Genomic DNA, 16,203 nt, shown 5'->3' with positions numbered 1-16,203 from the left:
CTGATAATAAACAGTGCCCACCCCGAGATGACCCCAGTTTTGACAGTTTGTATAAACGGAGACCCCTATTAGACCATTTCAGTGCCCGGCTTTCCCAAATATACCCCCCTTGTATTGACAATAATACATTTGCCACACCAGTACCCATGTACCTGTACAAGGTACCAGTACAGAGAACCCCAAACCAGACTGCATCCTGGACTACAATAGGTACATGGGAGGGGTGGACTTGTCAGATCAAGTCCTGAATACAGCGCCATGCGGTGTGGTATAAGAAGCTGGCCGTGCACATCATACAGATGGCATTGTACAATGTGTATGTGCTACATCGATGTGCAGGCCAGACGGGAACTGTCCTGGAATTTCAAGTGGTGGTTATCAAGAACCTAATCTTTAGGGACCAAGAAAGGGGGGCATCCAATACTTCTGGAAGCGAGGCCACACGAATCGTACCAGGGCAACACTTTCTAGGAGAAGTTCCCCAAACTGGCAAGAAGGGAAAAGTCAAAAGAGGTGCAAAGTCTGCTCAAAGAGGGGGATAAGCGAGGACACAATATATCAATGTGACACGTGTCCTGAAAAACCAGGGCTCTGTATGAAAGAGTGTTTTAAAATTTATCATACATCCCTTAGATTTTTAATTACCCTGATGCACTCCGCACAGCTTATCCCCCTCATCTTTCCCTTCTGAGCCCTGCTGTGTGCCCAGGCAACTGAAAACAGACACTTGTAGGGTATTGCCGTACCCAGGAGAACCCATATTACAGTTTATGGGGTGTATATCTCCGGTGGCCCATGCTGGGCACAATATATTGGACACTGAAATGGCATAGATATATAGAAAATTGCAAATCTCACACTGCACCATCTGCTGTGCATTACCTTTCAGACAATACCTGTGGGGTCAAAATGCTCACTACACCTCTAGATTAATGCCTTAAGTGGTGTCGATTTTAAAACAGGGTCACTTCTTGCGGGTTTCAACTGTATTGGTACCTCAAGGGCTTCTGCATTCATGACTTAGCACCAGAGAAGCTCCAGTAGGCCAAATGGTGGTCCTTCACTTCTAAGCCCTGCCGTGTGCCCAGGCAGCAGATTGCCACATTTAGGGTATTGCCATACCCAGGAGAACCCACATTACAATTTATAGGGTCTATATCTCTGGTGGCGCATGCTGGGCACAATATATTGGATACTGAAATTGCATAAATATATAGAAAATTGCAAATCTCACACTGCACCATTTGCTGCGCATTACCTTTTAGACAATACCTGTGGGATCAAAATGCTCACTACACCTCTAGATGAATGCCTTAAGGGGTGTAAATTTTAAAATGGGGTCTCTTCTTGGGGGTTTCCAATGCTTGGATACCTCTGGTTTTCCGCAAATGCAACATGGCACCCGAAAACCAATCCAGCGAAATCTGGACTACCATGAACACATAGCGCTCCTTTCCTTCTGAGCTTTCCCATGTGCCCAAACGGCAGTTTATCACCAACAGTATTGCCGCACTCAGGACAAATTGGGCAACAAAATTAGGTATTTTATTACTTGTGAAAATAAGACCTTTTGAGCCAAAACGACATATTATTGGGAAAAATTTTATTTTTTTAATCCACAGCCCAATTCAAATAAGTTCTGTGAAAAACTGTGGGGTCTAAATGGTCACAACACCCATAAATTAATTCCTTTAGGGGTGTAGTTTCCAAAATGGGGTCACTTCTGCTGGGTTTCCATTGCTTTGATACCTCTGGGGCTCTGCAAATGCGACATGGCACCCGATAAGTAATCCAGAAAAATCTGGACTCCAAATAACACATGCTTGTAGCGCTTGTAATGCCAGAGTAGGGAGACAGACAGGTGAGTCCTAATCTACCCGCCACTCAGTTCCTGCCTACTTGCACGACCCGTCCTAGGCCACCGCGTAAAACTGGGCGACGGTCCCTACGCTCAATATGTGCACGACAGACAAATAGACAAGGGTACACAATAGCTATGGGAAATGGGGCAGTTGCCCACGGCAACACCGTGAGCAACAAGAGTAGTGAATGAGCCAAATCAAACCAGGAGTGTACGAGGTACCAAACGCAGAGCAGGAGCGTAGTCAGTAAAGCCAGGGTCGATATGAAGCAGAGGTCAATAGTACTAGCAGGAGCACCAGAGCCAGGAAACCAGACTGAATCACAGACAAAGGAGGAGCAGGAAATGAAGGTATAAATAGACAGAGGGCGGGAGCTAGCTCCGTCTGGCCAGGCTGTGATAGGTTCTCCCACTCCTCAGCCTCCCAGCCTGAGTGGTAGCAGATCGAGTCACTCTAACAGACCTAGGCACAGATGCAGGCTGATTAACCACGGGCGTCGACAAAGAAGCTGTGTCAGGCAAATCCATTACACACTATCAGAATTTGCATGCGTTTCCCTATGTCCCTTCTGGGATCCAGAGTCATCCTTCTGTAAACATATACATCCCCAAGTTGTCTGTAAACCTCCTGCAAATATGTGGATCGGTCCATAACGACCACACGTCCTTTATCATCAGGTCTAATAACTAGTTCATAGTTATGGACCAAATCGTCAAGGGCCCTTTTCTCACCAAGCGTTAAATTGTGTTGTGTCCGCATTCTTAAACCGGTTAGACATTAATTTATATATATTTCTCAACATTTACGGGTACAGGAACAGGAAACAGGGCACGGGTAACAACTGTAACGGGAAACACTAAGGGACCATTTGCAAGACAGACTGGGATATACGAACAATGCTCAGGCAAGGATCAGAAGGTCTGGGGCCTTCTTATAGGCCAGGAAATCATGGCAGTTGATGATGATGACGATTTCCTTTGTGCGATGATGACGATTTCCTTTTAAGACCGGGAACGAGCGTGCGCGCGCACCCTACGGGACACAGGAGAATGGAGCGGAAGTGAGCGCTGGCATCTCCTAGGAAGGAGATGGGGACCAGCGCTCACGGATCCATGGTTGCGGGCCTCGGGAGGTGAGTAAACCCGACAGCCCGCGGCCATGGATGCTACAGTAGTCCCCCTCTTCTTGGGGCCAGAGTGAGAGTGGAACTTTTTAATAAGAGCAGGAGCACTGAGGTTCTCTTCTGGCTCCCAGGACCTCTCCTCAGGACCAAACCCTCTCCAGTCCACCAAATAGAAAGTCCTTCCTCCTACCCTTTTGCAGTCCAGGATGTCCTTTATCTCGAATACATCAGAAGGACCGCTGGGAGCAACTGTGGAACTAGAAGTCTTGCTGTAGCGGTTCAGGACCACTGGTTTCAGGAGGGACACATGGAAGGAGTTGGGGATTCTGAGGGTAGGAGGCAGCCGCAGCTTATAGGAGAGAGGGTTGATTTGTTGCCTTGATTTGTTGCCTTTCGCTTCATGCGATCTACTGCCAGCAAAATAGAGGACCGGGTCTGTTGCCAGATTTGCAGGAAGTCCCCATATGCAGAGTCAGCAGCGGGTACTTGAGATGTGGTCGACACTGGAAGAGGGACTCTAGCATGTTAACAGTATACAATGTGAAATGGAGTGGAAGTGGTGGACTCACTTGTGTGGTTGTTGTATGAGAACTCGGCCCAGGGAAGAAGTTGTACCCAGTTATCGTGCTGTGAAGAGATGAAGTGGCGGAGATAATTCTCCATGATCTGGTTGATCCTCTCAACTTTCCCATTTGACTGGGGGTGATAGGCTGAGAAAAAGTCCAAACTCACATCCAGGAGTTTACAGAGGGCTCTCCAGAATTTTGAGGTAAACTGAACCCCCCGGTCGGACACAATGTGAAGAGGCAAGCCATGCAAGCGAAAGATGTGTTGAATAAAAAGACTCGCCAGTCTGGGAGCAGAAGGTAGACCGGTCAGCGGGATAAAATGTGCCATCTTAGAGAACCGGTCCACCACCACCCAGACGGTGTTGCATCCTGCTGAGGGAGGAAGGTCTGACAAAGTCCATCGCAATGTGCTGCCAGGGGGCCGGCTTGGAGTGAGTAACTTTGTTAGAAGCACACACCGTGCAAGAAGAGACAAAGTCCAGAACATCTTTAGGTAGCGTGGGCCACCAGAAGTGACGAGCAATCAGGTCTCGGGTTTCACGGTACACCAGCGTGCCCAGCTAGTTTAAGTACTGTGTCCCCAGCGGAGAATTATTCTCCTGTCTGCCAACCGAACAAATGTCCTCCCCGGAGGGATGTCTCTAATCTGCAGAGGATTAGCAGTGACAATGCAGGACGGGTCTATGATAGTCTGAAGGGACTCCACCGTGTCTTCCATCTCAAACGATCTGGACAGGGCATCAGCCCTCATATTCTTGTCAGCGGGACGGTAGTGGAGCAGAAATTGGAAACGGGTGAAAAAACAGCAACCACCTGGCTTGACGAGGATTCAGTCTTTGAGCGGACTGAAGGTAGGTAAGGTTCTTGTGGTCGGTGTAGATCAAGATGGGGTGAGCTGCAGCTTCTAGAAGATGTCTCCACTCTTCCAGAGCCAATTTGATGGCCAGTAGCCCCCGATCTCCAATAGAGTAATTGCGCTCAGCAGAAGAAAAGAGTCTTTGAGTAGTAGCCACATACTACTGCCTTTCCTTTGGAGCTCCTCTGGAACAGAAATGCACCTGCACCAACAGAGGAAGCGTCAACCTCCAATGAGAACTGTCGAGATACGTCAGGGTGATGGAGGAACAAAGCTGAAGTGAAGGCTTTCTTGAGGCTAATGATTGCGGACTTTGCCTCTGGAGTCCATACCTTGGCGTTGACACCCTTCTTGGTAAGGGTAGATATGGGAGCGATCAGAGATGAAAACTCTGGTAAACTGCTGGTAGAAATTGGCGAATCCCAGGAACCGTTGCATGGCCCTTAGGCCCTGAGGACGTGGCCACTCCAGGACAGACTTTAGTTTCTCAGGGTCCATCTTAAGACCTTGACTCGAGATGACGTAGCCCAGGAAGGGCAAAGACTTCTTTTCAAAGACGCACTTCTCCAACTTGGCATATAAGCGATTCTCTCTTAGTCGCACAAGAACTTGACAGACATGCCTCCAATGGGTCATCGAATCTGGGGAGAAAATCAAAATATCATCGAGATAAACTACAAACACACAAATATAGAGGAGATCTCGGAAAATATAATTGAAGAATTCCTGAAATACTGCGGGAGCGTTACACAGTCTGAAGGGCATCACTAGCTATTCGTAGTGCCCATCACGGGTGTTAAATGCCATCTTCCATTCGTCACCCCGGCGAATCCGGATTAGGTCATAAGCCCCCCGCAGATCAAGCTTAGAAATTTTTTGTGCTCCACGTATGTGATCAAACAGCTCGGATATAAGTGGCAACGGGTATTTGTTGTTGACAGTGATCTGGTTGAGACCACGGTAGTCAATGCAGGGTTGAAGAGATCCATCTCTCTTCTTAACAAAGAAGAAGCCGGCCCCAGTCGAGGAGGAAGATTTTCGAATAAAACCCCTCTCCAAATTCTCCTTGATATAGGCTGACATAGATAAAGTCTCTGGCAATGAGAGAGGATATACTCGTCCACGGGGAAGAGAACCATTAGGAACCAGTTCAATGGGACAGTCATAATTCCGATGTGGAGGCAACGTCTCAGCCTCTCGTTTGCAGAAGACATCCGCAAAACTGGCATACTGAGATGGTAGAGTGGAGAGTGACTGAGGCAGAGGGGGCATAACAGGACGGACTTGGGTGAGGCAATGGCTATGGCATCTGGAACCCCATTGAAGAACTTCTTCAGAACTCCAATCAAGAGCCGGAGTGTGTAAGCGGAGCCATGGCAGACCCAGCAGGATAGGATTTATAGCCTTAGGTAGTACCAGGAAGGTGATCTGTTCTGAGTGAAGAGCTCCGACCCATAGTGTCAATGGCTCCGTGAGGAGCATAATCGGATCGGGCAATGGTAGACCATTCACAGAGGCAACAGCCAGAGGTCTCTCCAGACGGACTGTGGGTAGACGTAAACGATCCACTAGATCCTGCTGGATGAAATTAGCAGCCGCTCCAGAGTCAAGATAGGTGAAGGAAGGATGTGACATCTCTCCGGAGACGATGGCTACAGGAATCGATAATCGGGAAGAGGTTTTAACGTTTGGAGATGTTCCACCTAGTGTTGCCTCTCCAACCAACCCTAGGTACTGTAGTTTCCCGGTTTCTGTTGGCATTGGCGCACAAAATGACCCCTAAGGCCACAATACATACATAGTACAGAGAAGCGTCTTCACTGCTTCTCCTGTTAAGATAACCGGACTCTGTCTACCTCCATGGGTTCTTCAGGTAGCACACTAGGGAAGGCAATAGTGGTCTCTGGATCGAGGGTGCTGGTCTGTGGACCCGGCTCTCCTGTCGAACCTCTTGAGTGCGCTCTCGGATTCTCATATCAACCCGGGTGGCTCTCCAGCCTGTGATTGCCTGCAGGGGTCACATGACACCTTCTTTTTTATATATGTGTAATCTGCAGCGTTGCTGTCAACACGCAGTGGAGCCACAGAGTATTCTGGGAACAATGGCGTTTGTTGCGGAACTTGACTTTACCATTGAACTTAATGGTGAAATTCTGCAACAAATGCGCAGCGAATCGGCTGTATAAATCCGATATCCTGCATGTTTATAATCCGCACCGCAGTTTAACCCCATAATGACCAGGCCAGGTTCTGTTTTCGTTTTTCCCTCTCCGTCTTCTCGGATCTATAACTTTTGTGTTTTTCTGTCAGTGCCGTGGTGTGAGGATTAGACTCTGCGGGACGAGTTGTAGATTTTCAGGGTGTCATATAAAGTATCACATAATGTCACTGCAACTGCAAAACTTCTATGTGGGGGAAATGGGGAGAATCTGTGATTCCTCCAATGTTTTGTTTTTTTTTGTGGTAAAAACGTCCTGATAACTTTATTCTGCGGTCAATGCGGTTACGGATATACCAAGTTATTCATGATGTGCAACATTTACAGAGAAAACACAAATCATTAAAAAAAATTGTTTTTGTGTTGCCAAATTCTCAGAGCCAGAACTTTTTTTATTTTCCCATTTATGGAGTGATGTCTCCCCAGTATCCGCCATTTGTCAGGTTGTCAGGAATCAGGTCTTCATTGTCTGGAGGGGGAAGTGTCTTCATTTTACTCTTCTCACCTGAGGGATATGCCATAAATGTCTGATATATGGGGGTCCCACCTCTATGTGGAGAACGCGGGTCCTCCTGACCCGCCTGGTGAGGTGATGACTACATCCAGGTGGAGAATGAATGGAGAGGTGACCACACATGTGCACGACTCTCTCCATTCACTTGTATAGGAGGTCCAGAAACAGCTGAGCACGGCCAGAGGTGGAGCCGCATCTATCAGACATTTCTGGCATATCCTGGGGATAAATGTGCGTGTTGGGAATACCCGTTTATTCCATGTGGTGACGGCTCTGAGAAGATGTTTCTCTCAATGATCAATAAGTAAAGTACTGTATGTCACACATGTTGTTGTCCCCTGTATGGTCTCCATCGTCTCCTTCATAAAGACGTCTGTAGTACTAGATCCTCCAGTTCCTCCAGTTTTCTCATCTTCTCCTCCACAACGTTCCTTCTCCTGAATGACCCACCAAGGATGGACAGGAATGAGATGAACAGAAGAATATTAGACTTCACCTTGGAGATCATCTACCTGTTGAGCGGAGAGGTAAACTTTTCTACATTATAGAACAAGTCACACATAGGGAAGGGACAACACATAATAGGAAGTAATAGGAAGAATCCAGTTTCCTGTATAACAGCGTCCAGACCTTCCAAGTGACGTCAAGAAGCCAACAGCAGAAAAGCTGAAGATCAGCCACCAATATGGTCCGTTATGTTTCATGTCACCAATGCAGCAATAGTAATGTTGTAGAGCAATGAGAATGACAAGGAACCAGGAGGATCAGGATTACATCTATATAGAAACATAGGAGATGACGCCAGGAGGAGAGCACATGGTCCATCTAGTCCCCCCAATATTATTTCCTTTTTAGTTTTGCCCTCGTTCTATTTTCTCAATGTCTTTTTGTAGGTGAGGTCTCCAGTGTTACAGATGTGGGGTCACTAGAGCTCTATACAGCGGGGTCACAATCTCCCTCTTTCTACTGAGGGGGGAATACTGTGTTCAGTTCTCTAAGTGTCTCTCTCCATACACAGGAGTACACAATAATGAAGAAGACATCGGGTGACTGTACAACTCCTATCATCCATGAGTCAGGAGGATGGAGCAGTAGTCCCATCACAGAACCTCCCCCTCACTCCCGGATACATGAGAGGAAGATCTTAGAACTGATCTACAAGATGACTGAGCTGCTGACTGGAGAGGTGACACTGCTGGGAATGCTGGGAAATTCTACAGTAACAGCACTGGAGGTGTCTGGGTGATGACCGTATCATTGTGTGTGTCAGGTTCCTATGAGGTGTCAGGATGTCACTGTCTGTCTATTTCTCCATGGAGTAGTGGGAGTATCTAGAAGGGCACAAGGATCTGTATGAGGAGGTCATGATGGAGGACTATCGGCCGCGCACATCACAAGGTGAGAAGAGACATATATATATATATATATGTGTACAGAAATATACCAAGTCCAGCAGCACCGGTAGCGTGTGGGTGCAGGCTCTGAGGGTCTGAGAGACAGATCAAGTCCCAGATACACAGAAGTCAAAAAAGTGAGCGGCAACTCCAATAGTAAGGGTGAAAAAAGTGGGTACTTTTACTGCCCGTGCAACGTTTCAGCTCCGTTCACTGGAGCCTTTCTCAAGCAAATGACAGTGTAGGATCACACAATATAACAGGAAGCTAATCAAGCAGTGTTACAACATAATCAGTGAATCAGTCATACAGAGAAATCAATATATGACCGCATATAACATTGGTGTGTGGTAGAGAAACACAACAGTATATAAAATGACTGTATTAATAAATACTGACAAGTGTATGTACGAAAACACATAAATAGGATATGTGCAAACAGGTGTAGCGTGAGTTAAAATGATTACATCACCTCTCATTATCTCACAAGTGTTGATCGCCGAAAACGGCGTCCGGGCAGCGCAACTGCGCATGTCCGGAAGTAAGTCTATTTGGGAGTAACAGGATATAGACGGCGCATACGCCGTAGAGAAAATGAAGCCGCGGCGGCCATGATGATGAGGGGAATATATTATAGAAACCAGGAAGCGTATTGCAGGACGAAATATAAATACAAAATCGTAGTACACCTCTCGGTCATCCTGATAATAAGATGGAGGAAGTATAGATAGAAATAAGGGCGCTAGGGAAAAACGATAATGCGGATATTGGAGTTCACGGATCTTAAGCGCTTTTGACCTATTACCCCCTCTTCTCAGAGGAGGGATATGGTCCAGGATCCAAAACCTCAAATGGTTTTCTTGGTGTCCCATGTCAGTGAAATGTTTAGATACGGGTAGGTCCAACCTCTTTTTTTCTAATGGTGTATCTGTGTTGGTTAAGTCTAGTCTTGAGATCAAGTGTTGTCTCACCCACATAGAGCAATTTACAAGGGCATTGGAGACCGTAAATGACGTGGCCACTGTCACATGTAAGAAAATGTCGTATGTCGTATGTTTTGTTGGTAGTAGGGTGTGTCAAGTGAGATCCCTTGTGAATGAATTTACAGTTGACACAACTGAGGCAAGGGAAACAACCCAATTTAGGGGATGTGAAGTATGTCTGTCTACTCACCCTCTGTGGCCCCATATCGGCTTTCACAAGTTTATCTTTCAGATTGGCTGACCTACAATAGGAGAACAGAGGAGGTGTAAAGGATCTGCCAGGCACAACTTCTGTGTATACGCCCATAGGTAATCAGTCTGCACCTGAGTCTATGTCTCTGAGACTGACTCCAGCTTCCACCACTCAGGCTGGCAGGCTTAGGAGTGGGAAAGCCTATCGCAGCCTGGCCAGACAGAGCTAGCTCCCGCCCTCTGTCTATTTATACCTGCCTTTCCTGTTACTCCTTTGCTTGTGATTCTTCTCGTGTGGTTTCCTGGCCCAGCTACAGCTTCTAACTATTTGATCCTGCTCCATACTGACCCTGGCTTACTGACTACTCTCCTGCTCTGCGTTTGGTACCTCGTACACTCCTGGTTTGACTCGGCTCGTTCACCACTCTTGTTGCTCACGGTGTTGCCGTGGGCAACTGCCCCATTTCCCTTAGCTTTGTGTACCCTTGTCTGTTTGTCTCGTGCACTTACTGAGCGTAGGGACCGCCGCCCAGTTGTACCCCGTCGCCTAGGGCGGGTCGTTGCAAGTAGGCAGGGACAGAGTGGCGGGTAGATTAGGGCTCACTTGTCCGTTTCCCTACCCCTATCATTACTGGAGGTTTGGAAAATTCAGGAATATGTTGAAGACAATTGCCTAGCATGGGCCAGTGACGGCGGATAATATCGGATATCTGTCCACTCTCCTCACTGTATGTGGAGACGAATGGTATACGTTCGAGTCTAGGCTTAGGTGTTTTGGGTATAAGGAGTGTATCCTATCAAGGTGTTGTACCGTGTGGCGATGTTCATTTAGCAGACGTTGCGGATAGCCTCGTCTCTTAAATTTGTGCACCATATTGTCAATGGAGTCTTTGGCATTGTCAGTGTTACTTACAATTCTCTTCACACTCATGAGTTGGCTAGTGGGCAAACTTCTGACCATTTTCCTGGGGTGATTACTGTGGAAGTCAAGCAAGTTATTGCAGTCAGTGGGTTTCACGTATAGTGTGGTTGAAAATGTGTCCCCCTCTAGTGTGACAAGGACGTCAAGGAACTGTATCTGTATGTCAGAGTGTACCATAGTGAATTTGACAGTCTCGTCTATCTGATTCAAAAAAGCGTTAAAATCATGTAGTTCTGTCAGGTCACCTGTCCAAATTAAAAAAATGTCGTCAATGTAACGCCACCATCTGATGACATGTGTGAACAAGGTGGAGGTCTAGATCAGTGATTCCTCAAGTAAACGCATATACATATTGGCATAGGTGGGTGCCATGTTCGAGCCCATCGCAGTGCCTTGTAATTGATAAAATAAATTATTGCCAAAGAGAAAATAGTTACGTCTTAAGATCACATTCAGAAGTTGTATCAGAAATCGACGACAATCACTTGTGTATTCAGAGTTACTTAAGAAATGTTTAAAGAGGCTCTGTCACCAGAATAAAAATGCTCTATCTCCTACATCGGTTTATCGGCGCTGGAATGTAGTTACTAGCAATGTGTTTTTATCTTAAAAACAATATTTTTTTAACAAAGTTATGGCGTTTCGAACATTTATGCAAATGAGGTCCTTAATGCCCAACTGGGCGTTTTTAATTTTCAACCACGTGGGCGTATGACAAAGAGGTGTATGACGCTGGCCAATCCGCATCATACACCTCTCTGTACACCCAAGCTAGATTCACTGAGCAGCGCAGTCTCGCGCTGTGACGTCACTTCCGCCCACAGGTCCTTCATCCCTGCGTCTGAAGACAACATCTTAAAAAACGCCCAGTTGGGCATTAAGGACCTCATTTGCATAAATGTTCTAAACGCCATAACTTTGTTAAAAAAATATTGTTTTTAAGATAAAAACACATTGCTAGTAACTACATTCCAGCGCCGATAAACCGATGTAGGAGATAGAGCATTTTTATTCTGGTGACAGAGCCTCTTTAACAGTAGAAATACCTCTAGTATGATCGATGACCTTGTATAGACTGGTTACATCGAAAGACACAAGTCTCAACTGGGTACCTGAAGGAAATGTAACATCATTTAGTTTACACAGAAAGTCAGAAGTATCTCTAATGTAAGAACTGGCTTCTAATGCATATTTCCTCAGGATTTTATCCAAGAAAACAGCAATATGCCGGACACAATTGGTCTGCCAGGTGGGTTGGTCAATGATTTGTGGATCTTAGGGAGTACATAAATGACCGGGGTTCTTGGCTGGTCAATCATCAGGTATTGAGCCAAATCATCATCAATAATGCCACCTAGTAATGCCTCATTAACAATGCATTTGATTTCCTTGGAAATCTCAAACTTGGGATCATAATTGATCTGTTTATACACTTTGGGATAACTAAGCTGCCTATTGATCTCACTAAGGTACATGGGGGTGACCATAACTACCACCGCCCCACCCTTGTCAGCAGGCTTAATAGTGATGGTTGTGTCACAGGAGAGTTCTTCAAGAGCCATAAATTCACTCCTATTTAGATTAGAATGAGAAAAACCAATATCTCTAGGGGTAGATTTAAGTACCCCTAAGTCAGTTTTGACGGCCGTGATAAAGGGTATGCTAGAGGGTGGCATAGGGATATAATGGGTATGCTAGAGGGTGGCATAAAAGAACTACCTTTTGATAGGCCATATTTTTTAAGATACATCTCAGAATAAATATGTGTCTTACTTGTAGTTTGTCCAGAGAACCACCACTTCAGTTTGATGGACCTGAAAAAGCGAAACATGTCAGCCTCAATCTTAAACCAATCAACATGGGATGAAGGACAGAAAGATAAGCCTTTGTTCAAAAGGGACAGTTGAGATTCAGTAAGGGTCTTGGACGAAATGTTTACCACTATCGTTTCCTGAGGGACATCGCTCCTCTCATCACGGTCGGTTTGGATCTGTCCGTTCTTTGTGTCTGCGTGCCAACAATGTCGTCTTCCCCCTCTTCTAGTCCGCTTCCGGTTGGTGTAGGAAGGCCCGGGGTAACCCCTAAAAAAGAGGATGAATCACCGGTCTTGTTCCTATTGGCAGGACCGATTCTTTTCTTTCTTTTGTTATCTCTAGTCGTAACGCCATCTCTGTAGTCATCGTTGTTGTGCCAATTGTAAACTTGACCTTTGAGGTAATCATTGGCATCCCTGTTCCACTTATTCCTTTTGATCTCCTCCTGTTCATTTTTAATCCTAATGGTCAAGGATGTGAGATTGCAAGAAAATTTGTCATATTCATCACTAGAGATAGTGGATCTTAAAGCTGTGTCAGTGTCCCGTATATTGGTCTCAACCAAAACAATCTCCTGTTGTAAAAACTCAAGATTTAGAAGTATAATATCCAAGGCATATTTGTTAGACAATTGTCTAAACCGATTGTAGAAAAAAACATTTTGTGAAAAAAGGTTGGGTCTCAAGTTGGAACGCATACTTGGAGAATACTACAAACACAAACGGATTCCCAGAGGTATGCGTTCCAATTTGAGACCCAACCTTTTTTCAGAAAATGTTTTTTTCTACAATCGGTTTAAGAGACGAGGCTATCCGCAACGTCTGCTAAATGAACATCGCCACACGGTAAAACACCTTGATAGGGATACCCAAAACACCTAAGCCTAGACTCGAACGTATACCATTCGTCTCCACATACAGTGAGGAGAGTGGACAGATATCCGATATTATCCGCCGTCACTGGCCCATGCTAGGCAATTGTCTTCAACATATTCCTGAATTTTCCAAACCTCCTCTGTTCTCCTATTGTAGGTCAGCCAATCTGAAAGATAAACTTGTGAAAGCCGATATTTGGCCACAGAGGGTGAGTAGACAGACATACCTCACATCCCCTAAATTGGGTTGTTTCCCTTGCCTCAGTTGTGTCAACTGTAAATTCATTCACAAGGGATCTCACTTGACACACCCTACTACCAACAAGACATATGACATTTCCTTACCTGTGACAGTGACCACGTCATTTACGTTCTCCAATGCCCTTGTAAATTTCTCTATGTGGGTGAGACAACACTTGATCTCAAGACTAGACTTAACCAACACAGATACACCATTAGAAAAAAAGAGTTTGGACCTACCCGTATCTAAACATTTCACTGAGATGGGACACCAAGAAAACCATTTGAGGTTTTGGATCCTGGACCATATCCCTCCTCTGAGAAGAGGGGGTAATAGGTCAAAAGCGCTTAAAGGGAATGTGTTGCCAGAAAAACATGTTTTTTTTTAAAAAATTAAACATTTAGTGTGTGGGTGATTAAACATTGTTCAAATTTTTTTTATTTTTTTCGCGAGTCAGGAAATATTATAAATTTTTTCTAATTTATAATACTACCCATTTTTGGTCACTAGATGGAGCTAGTTCCCAAAATTGCAGCATTGCAACATTGGGTTAAAAGCCCTCGCTCTAGTGAGCTCTCAGCATCCCCCCCTCCTTTATCCTGGCTAGTGCCGGGATAAACGAGGGGTTTGAAAGGTTTAACCTCCTACACTGTGTGTCGCCATTTTTTGAGGTAACCCACAGTGTAGTAGGTTTACATACAGTAGTAAACACACACAAACACTAACATACATTGAAATCTCTTACCTGCTCCTGCCGCCGCGGCTCCCTCCGGCCCGTCCGCTCCGTTTGCTGCCGCTGTTCCATGTGCACAAGTCCGGAAGCCGCGACCGGAAGTAGTAATATTACTGTCCGGCCGCGACTTCCGGTCCACAGTAAAATGGCGCCGGACGGCGCCAATTTAGAATAGGACTGTGTGGGAACGGCGCATGCGCAGTTCCCACACAGACGCCGTACACGGCAGTCAATGGGACGGGAGCCGTTCACAGTCCCTATGGGACTGTGGCTGCCGTATTCCATGTCTGTGTGTGTCGTTAATCGACACACACAGAAATGGAACAAAAAATGGCAGCCCCCATAGGGAAGAAAAAGTGTAAAAATAAGAAACAGTAAAACACAAACACACAAATGAATATAAACGTTTTTATTAAAGCACTAACATCTTTAACATATAAAAAATTTATTTGTGATGACACTGTTCCTTTAAGATCCGCGAACTCCAATGGATCAGTAGACTTAATTCTCTCAAACTTCATGGGCTCAATGTAGACTTTGCTCTAGGTGGTTTGGTCTGAGTCCACTTCCCCTGTGATGCCTTCTGGACCCTGCTTTTGACATTTGCCTTCAGTTTTATGATTTTATGACCTCCTTTTCCCCCTTTTTTCTCCTTGTTATAATATGTTACAATGTTGACATTTATTAACACTTGTTTCTTTATTTTCAGATTAACCACATCTGTACTTTCGTCACCTCTACGATGTCTCATCGGTGTTCTTTTATTATCCTTCTCATATCTACTTTAGAGTAACTTGATGTATTTACTGTTATGTATACCTCTCTGATAAATTGGTCTCCCGATTGGAAACTCTACTGGATGCCCATTTATGTTGCATGTAGTCTCATGTCTGCCATGCCCTGGTTCCCCCTCTCTTCACAAAGATGTGTGGTCTCCCCCTTTAGGGTGCTATGTGGAGTTCCTTAAGCTGTAGAGCATGCTAACGCATGTTCTCGTCGCTGGTACCCCACATTTTTGGGGGGTGTACTGTGGTCGTCCGACGATGACCATCGGGTTCACTCCCCTCCCTTTCTAACATGTATTTGAGGCTTCCTTGGCGTTGTGCCACATGGGTTTAACGCACCCATGATACATGACTACAAATGCATACAATTTATGGGCATATCCGCATTATCGTTTTTCCCTAGCGCACTTATTTCTATCTATACTTCCTCCATCTTATTATCAGGATGACCGAGAGGTGTACTACGATTTTGTATTTATTATATGCAAAAAAATGGGACATAGAATGTAATTAAAACCACAGAAAAGGCCATACTCACAGATTACGAGGAGGGTAAAAAAAAAACCTGTTCGAAACAGGACGCAACCAGGTCAGAGAATGCTGTTGAAGGGAAGTGCCCAGGTGTGTTTAAATAATGATAGCCACTCCCACTAACCTTGAGGGGAGTGGTGTGTTGGGCATGGAAGTAAATGTGTAATAATAATAAATAAATAATAAAGTACTGTGTATAGTGCACATGTGAGGTATAGGGGACATGACTAAGTGTAGTGTGTAGAAATCAGGGCTGTGAGTGAAACAAAAAAGTGAGTGTAGTGTGTAAAACATGGAGGCATAGTGTTTGGATAGTGAGGCACAGCATATATCGCCGAATAGCAGCCTATTTATAACGCCCATACTGTAAGAGAGCGGGCTGCCCTGCATGCAGTGCCAAACATCCGCACACCAGGCTATCCCAGCATCATAAGACAGCATTCTCTGACCTGGTTGCGTCCTGTTTGGAACGGGTTTTTTTACCCACCACCTAGTCTGTGAGTATGGCCTTTTCTGTGGTTTTGATTTTGTATTTATATTTCGTCCTGCAATACGCTTCCTGGCGTCTATAATATATTCCCCTCATCATCAT

General features: G+C 45.4%; 1 long non-coding RNA gene across 1 annotated transcript; it reads left to right on the top strand.

The window, feature by feature from the left end:
• The first annotated feature begins 8,104 nt into the window (after positions 1-8,104).
• LOC142678332 (uncharacterized) lies at positions 8,105-15,618 on the top strand. Its single transcript, XR_012852631.1, has 3 exons — positions 8,105-8,328; positions 8,413-8,540; positions 15,005-15,618. It is a non-coding gene; the product is annotated as an uncharacterized LOC142678332 (long non-coding RNA).
• The last annotated feature ends 585 nt before the right edge of the window (positions 15,619-16,203 follow it).

This window comes from Rhinoderma darwinii, chromosome 1 (genome assembly GCF_050947455.1).
Source record: "Rhinoderma darwinii isolate aRhiDar2 chromosome 1, aRhiDar2.hap1, whole genome shotgun sequence".
NCBI lineage: Eukaryota > Metazoa > Chordata > Amphibia > Anura > Rhinodermatidae > Rhinoderma > Rhinoderma darwinii.
Note: the sequence above shows the minus strand (reverse complement) of the source record. Positions and strands in the feature narration are given on the sequence as shown.